The 7435-nt window shown below is 36.7% G+C and overlaps 1 pseudogene; it reads left to right on the top strand.

Moving 5' to 3' along the window:
* The window catches only part of LOC107665510 (low-density lipoprotein receptor-related protein 1B-like), a 312996-nt pseudogene that overhangs the window by 211745 nt on the left and 93816 nt on the right, over positions 1-7435 (top strand).

The raw sequence follows: 7435 nt of genomic DNA, 5'->3' as shown, positions 1-7435 counted from the left end.
AGAAATCAGTGGTTAAGTTGTATTTACAACACTGTTCCAGAACAGTTCAACCCAAATATTAATTTGTGTGCAGCACATTTTATGGAGGACTGTTTCCTGATCCTGGAAGAGTAGACTACAATGCCGACTGTTCTGACTCACAGACTGTAAGTACGTTTTCAATAAAAGGATTTGCCACTGATGATTCAAACGTGAGTTTTGAGCAGTGTAGAGTAGCGCTTTTTTGTCATTTCTCCGATCACAAATGCAGACATGGTTTTATGTTTAGGCGGCACGATGCGATGCGATGCAACGCAACGCGTAAAAAGACAGTATAAGTCATTATAATCCGTAATTATGTCCCCTCTGGATGCAACAAATGCCTCGTTTATAATGGGTTTTAATGTTTTTGTATCGTCGCTCCGGCCGGACAGGGCATCACAGCATGGTAAGGGGTGTAACATTTCCATCACACGCTTGAGGTATTCGGCCAATCACAACGCATTGGATAGCTGGCCAATCACAGCACACCTCGCTTTTCAGACCGATGAGCTTTGTAAAAATCGACGCATTTCAGAAAGGCGGGGCATAGAGGAGAAACAATAATGTACAGTATGTGGAAAATTATGTGTTTTTTGAACTTTAAACCGCATAAATACATTTCATTACACAAAATACACAAAATAATGTTCTTTTTAGCAACATCATATGATCCCTTTAAAGCGAAGAAACCAAACTCAATTCACCCGGAAGTAAAACTTCACCATGAAATTTACAGAATTAGCAGAATTTATAGAACTTGACACATTTATAGAATGCCGACTTTCCACTCCACTTCTTTCTTGGCTTCGATACAGGCTGTTTCAAAGGACTCTTATGGAAACAGCTTAGATGCTTGGCATCCCAAACCGCAAATTGAGATTTATTTTAATCTCAGGACTCTCTTAGGAGATTTGGACCTCGGTAGCCACCGTCCCTCCTATCTATATAGCGCAGACGACTCTATTAAGAGAATTTGCTCAGACGGAGCTATAAAATGCTGAAATTCTAAGTAATTCCCCACATTACTTTTTAAATCACAACAAAAATAAGACAAACTTAATGCACCCTTATGCTGTTCCAAACCACATGACTTTTTCCTTCTGCATATAATGACATAATTACTATTTTTTTAGGTTAACTGTCCCTTTAAAAGTGGGTACCATCTGTAGTTCCTTTTGTCCTAACTAATAAACATTCCTTTATAATCGCTGGCCAACAGAAATCAGCCATAGAAGAGTCCAAGCTATTAAAAGCCCCATCCCATAATAACCGAAAGCCTCCCAGGACTGAAGCCCCATGTCGCTACGGTGAAAGATGCTGGCCCAAAGATGCTGGCCCAATGCACTCATCTGAATCCTCACCATTTGTGCAGGGGAATACGCTCGGCCCACGGCTCTGGAGTCTGGCAGCCGCTTGTGTGTAGATAGGGCACGGTTCAGAGACCCGCGCTCCACGCCAACGTCTGTGCCAAGCACAGTTCAAGCTCACACCCGCTGAGGAGCCCAACCCTCTGACTGGCACTGCAAGAGTGCCCTTCAAGCCTTGAGTGTGTGTGTGTGCGTGTGTGCGTGTGTGCGTGTGTGCGTGCGTGCGTGTGTGTGTACGGTGCTAGGCTGAATGTATTGTGTTAAAAGACATTGGATGCCTTAGGCCACAGTTAAAATAGAGCGTTCTGAAAGGCAGTGAGAAATTAATAAAATATTTCACACAGCATTCAATAATGCTGTTCTGTATTCCAACAACCAAACATGTTTTGTGCTCGTTACTAAATAATACAAGGATCCTTAATTATATTAATGAATTAATACGCTAGAAAGATTTTGTGTCTGAATTGCTTGGATCTAAATCCAGATTGTCATTCAGATTCCTGCTGCTCTCAATATAGGTTCCAAATATTGATCGTGATCCATATTCTAAATCTAGATTATGATTCAGATTACATTTGCACTGAATATAGAATTCTGCAACCAGATTATGATTATACATCCAAATTGCAATCCAAATTCATTTTGTTCTGAATATAGATTTTAAACAAAGAGTGTTATTCAGATTCATATTGATAAAAATGTAGGTTCTGGAGAAAGAAAGAAAGAAAGAAAGAAAGAAAGAATTGCATGTATATTGTATGCATATGCAAAATGTATTGTATACATATTGTGCATGTATATTGTAAATACATGCAGATTGTAATTCAGATTTCCCTTGCTCTAAATATAGATTCTAAATAAAGATTGTGGTCTAGATTCAGATTAGTTCCATATTTTAAATCGAGATTGATTAATATTCTGTTTGCTCTAAATATGGAATTCTGAAACCAGATTATGATCCATTTTGTACATCCAAATTGCAATCCAAATTCATTTGCTCTGAAAATTAATTTTAAACCCTAGATTGTGATTTAAATTCATATTGTTCAGAATTTAGGTTCTGCATCCATATTATTAATAGATTCTAAATGGTGGTTGTGGTCAAGATTCAGAGTAGGATCCATATTCTAGATTATGATTTATATTCTGTTTGCTCTAAATATGCATTTCTGAAAATATATTATGATCCCTTTTGTACATCCAAATTGCAATCCAAATTAATTTGCTCTGAAAATTGATTTTAAACCAAGATTGTGATTCAAATTCATATTGTTCAGAATTTAAGTTCTGGATCCAGATTATTTATAGATTTTGAAGGTTATGAAGGTTGTGGTCAAGACTCAGATTAGAATTCATATTCTAAATCCAGATTATGATTCAGATTCCATATGCTCTGAATATATTAGTCCCGTAACCAGGTTATAATCTATATTGTACATCCATATGGCAATCCAAATACTGTACATTTTGCTCTGAATTATATATTCTTTATTCTGCAGCTTTTTATTTTAACAATACTTTTATATTGATTTTTTATTTATTTATTTGTTGTTGTAAATCTCAAAATGAGTGATTTGTTACCAAAGATTTCTCTTATTACTTTTAGGTGAGTCATCCCCCTGCAGCGTGAATAATGGAGGTTGCCATGACCTTTGCCTTTTGACTCCACTTGGTGTGGTAAACTGTACTTGCCGTGGAGAACGGATATTACTGGATGATAACAGATGTGTATGTAAGTCCTGTACCCTCTCTCTCTCTGTATCTATTGCTCATTTTCACTCACCCAAAATTTTCTAGTATGTCTCAGTACTTTGTCTCAGAGTTATGTGGCTAAGTCCATATCTGTTAGTACTGAGGCTATCTTTATGCTGACGTATTCCAAATAATAGCAGATATTTCTGTTTGGGATACTGGTGATAAAGCAGGTTTTGAGAATGTGAAATGTTTGGCGGCTGATTCACTCTGGATTGAAATTCAGAGCGCACGTTCAGGTCTGACATGCCCTAGGTCTGGAGGCGGATATCTGAGAAACGGGGCATGTGGGACAGAACGGCCACTTTTGGCATAGTGAGAAGAACATTCTGCTGCCCTAGGAACAAACTACAGCATAAATCAATCAGCGAGGCTGTGGCCCAACAACCTTATTACTGCAGCATTCATATGCTTATTATTATTTATATTATTATTAATATTATGTACAAATCTAAATGACTAGGGTTCCTATGGCTCTGAATGTAGATTCCAAATCCAGATTGTGATTCCAATTCATTTTGGTCAGAATTTAGGTTCTGGACCCAGATTATGAAAAACCAAGTGTGCATAGAGATTGTAATCCAGAAGCTAAAATTGTGATCTGGACTCAGATTGTGATGCATATTCTGAATACAGATTATGATTCACATTCTATTTGCTATGAATATGTCATTCTGGAACCAGATTGTAATCTATAGTACATCCATATTGCAGCTAAAATAATTTTACTTTAAATATTCTAAATCCAGAATGCGATTCAGATTCATTTTGCTCAGAATTTAGAATTAGAATTTATAATTTAGGTTCTGGATCCAGATTGCATACAGATTGTATTCCATATTTCCCTTTCTCTAAATATAGATTCTGAATATATTTGAGTGATGAATGAAAGTTGATGGTCTAGATTCAGGTTATATTCAATATTCTAAATCCAGATTATGATTCAGATTCTGTTTGCTCTAAATATATTGAATTTTGGAACCGGTTTTGAATCCTTTTTTTTTCTCTCTGAATATAGATTCTAAATCCAGATTGTGGTTTGCATGAATTTTGCTCATAATTTAGATTCTGGATCCAGATTATAAAAAACAAATGTACATAAAGATTGTAATCCTGATTTTCCTTGCTCTGAATATAGATTCTAAATAAAGATTGTGGTCTAAATTCATATTATGATCCGTACTCTAAATCCAGATTATGATTTAGATTCCATTTGCGTTTTGGAACCAGATTTTGATCTAGATTGTACATCCAGGTTGTAATCGAAGCTCATTTTGCTCTGAATATAAATTCAGATTGTGATTCAGATTTAGGTTCTGGATCTGTATTGTAAAATATAATTGCACATCTATATGCAATACAGATTTCCTTTGCTTTGAATGTATGGATTCGATACCAAGGTTGTGATCTGGATTTAGACTATGATCCATATTCTAAATCCAGATTATGATTCAGATTCTGTTTGAACCAGGTTTGAATCCAAATTTAGCTCTGAATATAGATTCTAAATCAAGATTCTGATCTGAATTGTAGATTTCAGATTGCTGACTAAATTCTTATTCCAGATTGTAATCCAAATTCCTTTTGCTACACTGTAAATGCCAAGTGATTTTACTTTCACCTATTTGGAGCCACTACAGATTCCCATCTGGATAGATGTGCCAGGTCTGAATTCCGGTTTCTTTACATTTACATTACATTTCACATTTGCATAGTTGATACTGTTGGCTAGATCTAGATATTAAATGGTTCTGGGGGCTTCTCTCTAGATATTGATACTGGAACACCCATCTACTGTACCTGTAATTGATTTTTTTAGGGATTGGCATGAGTACGAACAAATTTAAAACACAGTTGTGTGACTTTAAGAAACATTGGTTAGATTCAGGATGGTAGCATACGGACACTATACACGGTGACTTTCAGTCTAGGATTGCAACAGCGCTCGACTCTGCTTGGAGAAGATTATGGGGCTTATACACAGATGTGTTTTTGTGTTCAAACAGCTAGACATAGTGCATCAGATGGAACAGAACAGAACACGGGACGCAATGCAAAGGCCAAGGAGACATCCCTCTGAAGTTTGTGTACATAGACTCACAGTAAAAAAAAAAAAAGTGTAAATGGAACTCCACTGCCACGTCTATCCTCGTCTGATTATGTGTCAAACACTGAAGCAGTCAATGCACATTCCTAATCTATACTTCAACGCAGCACATCACAACTCTACAAATCTCTTTTACTCTCGTCGTCTAGCCATGAACTCCTCCTGTAACATCCACTCTGAGTTCCAGTGCGGAAACGGGGAATGCATCGATTACCAACTTACATGTGATGGCATCGAGCACTGCAAAGACAGGTCGGATGAGAAGATGCAGTATTGCGGTAAGAACCCAATCAGGCAGGGTGCTGTGTTTGAGCCCTCAGGTATCATCTCTAAACTGAATGAAGGAAGCTACAGAAGGTCTTCCTGTTCTCCTGTGACTCAGGCTAATAAGACGAGCTTAGAGAAACCTGGCAAAAATGTAATGAGTGCGAGTGATGTGGCAGGCTGACTGCTGCTCTGTCTCTCTCTCTCCCTCTGTCTTTACTTTCTCAAGCAGAGTTTCTAATGAAGCAGTTGCTCTCAGATAGTTTTACTATCCAGACTTTACATTGCATATTTATTGCATATTTATGAATAGACTCTATCTATCTATCTATCTATCTATCTGTCTATCTATCTATCTATCTATCCTTCATATAACTTTATTAAATATCTTGAATACATGTTATTGTACAGTCCTATGCCTAATCTTAGCTTTATCATTCTATAGAGAACCGGAACTGCAGACACGGCTTTAAATCGTGCTATAACCAGCGCTGTGTGGCCAACCATCGATTCTGTAATGGCTTGAATGATTGCGGGGATAACTCAGATGAAGTTTACTGTAACAGTGGGTATTGTTTCTTCTCGCAGAATTGAAACCCATTCTCAATCCAGTGTTGGTCAGTTCAGGAATCTTCTCATTTTTTTTCCTCATTCTGCCCGACTCTCTGGAGAAATGTAGTCCATCAATCAATAGAACTCTTGAATTCTCGCCTTGCTTGAACATCTAAATAACAACATTAAGCTTTAATGCAGAAACACATCTATAATGTAGACAGCACAAACCACAGATCTCGGCATCACTGTGCTTCAGTGAAGGCCAATGAAAGCTGTACTCTTGCCAGCAATGCAGGAATCTAAATGCTTCTAGAAACATTTGATTTTGGAAATAAATAAAATACTTCTCATTACAGATATTTTTATTGTATCATCTAAAGCCAGTGAAACTTGATTATCTCCTTTTTGTAAGAATCAAACTCAGACCTGTTCTGCATTCACACTGGACTTTAAAATGGAATAAGATCTAATTGATCTTAATTTAGAATCAGACACACACCTCTTTAAATAGACCAGTTTTGCATTCACACTACCACTTGGCTTCTATTCTCATTTAGTTAGCACAGATATCTTTAATATCAATGTATTTACACTATTAATTATTATTATTTTTTATCATTTGGAATTATGCAAATGTGAAAGCAAAGGTAACCATGAGCACTTTGCTTTCATATTACATATTAAACTTTACTGAAACAATCTCGGTTAATTCGGTTTGCTTAAAAGTGGTCTAACTTCATCTAAAATGTTTTTGTTTGGTTTAAAGTGTACTGACTTTGTTTAAAGCATTTTGATTTGCTTTAAAGTGGTTTGACTTCATTTAAAGCATTTTGGTCTTCTTTAAAGTGGTCTGACTTATTTGAAATGATTTTGATTTGCTTTAAACTGGTTTGACTTCATTTAAAGCATTTTGATTTGCTTTAAAGGGGTCATATGATGTTGCTAAAAAGAACATTATTTTGCGGTTTAAGGTTTAAAAAACACATTATTTTCCACATACTGTACATTATTGTTTCTCCTCTATGCCCCGCCTTTCTGAAACGCGTCAATTTTTACAAAGCTCATCGGTCTGAAAAGCAAAGTGTGCTCTGATTGGCCAGCTATCCAGTGCGTTGTGATTGGCCGAATACCTCAAGCGTGTGACGGAAATGTTACGCCCCTACCATACTGTGATGCCCTGTCCGGCCGGAGCGACGAGACAAAAACATTAAAACCCATTATAAACGAGGCATTTGCTGCATCCAGTGGGGACATAATTACGGATTATAATGTCTTTTTACGCATTGCATCGTGCCACGTAAACACAAAACCATGTCTGCATTTGTGATTGAAATGACAAACAACAAGTGTTACTCTACACTGCTCAACA

This window comes from Sinocyclocheilus anshuiensis, unplaced genomic scaffold (genome assembly GCF_001515605.1).
Source record: "Sinocyclocheilus anshuiensis isolate Anshui unplaced genomic scaffold, SAMN03320099.WGS_v1.1 scaffold543, whole genome shotgun sequence".
Taxonomy (NCBI): Eukaryota; Metazoa; Chordata; class Actinopteri; order Cypriniformes; family Cyprinidae; genus Sinocyclocheilus; species Sinocyclocheilus anshuiensis.
Note: the sequence above shows the minus strand (reverse complement) of the source record. Positions and strands in the feature narration are given on the sequence as shown.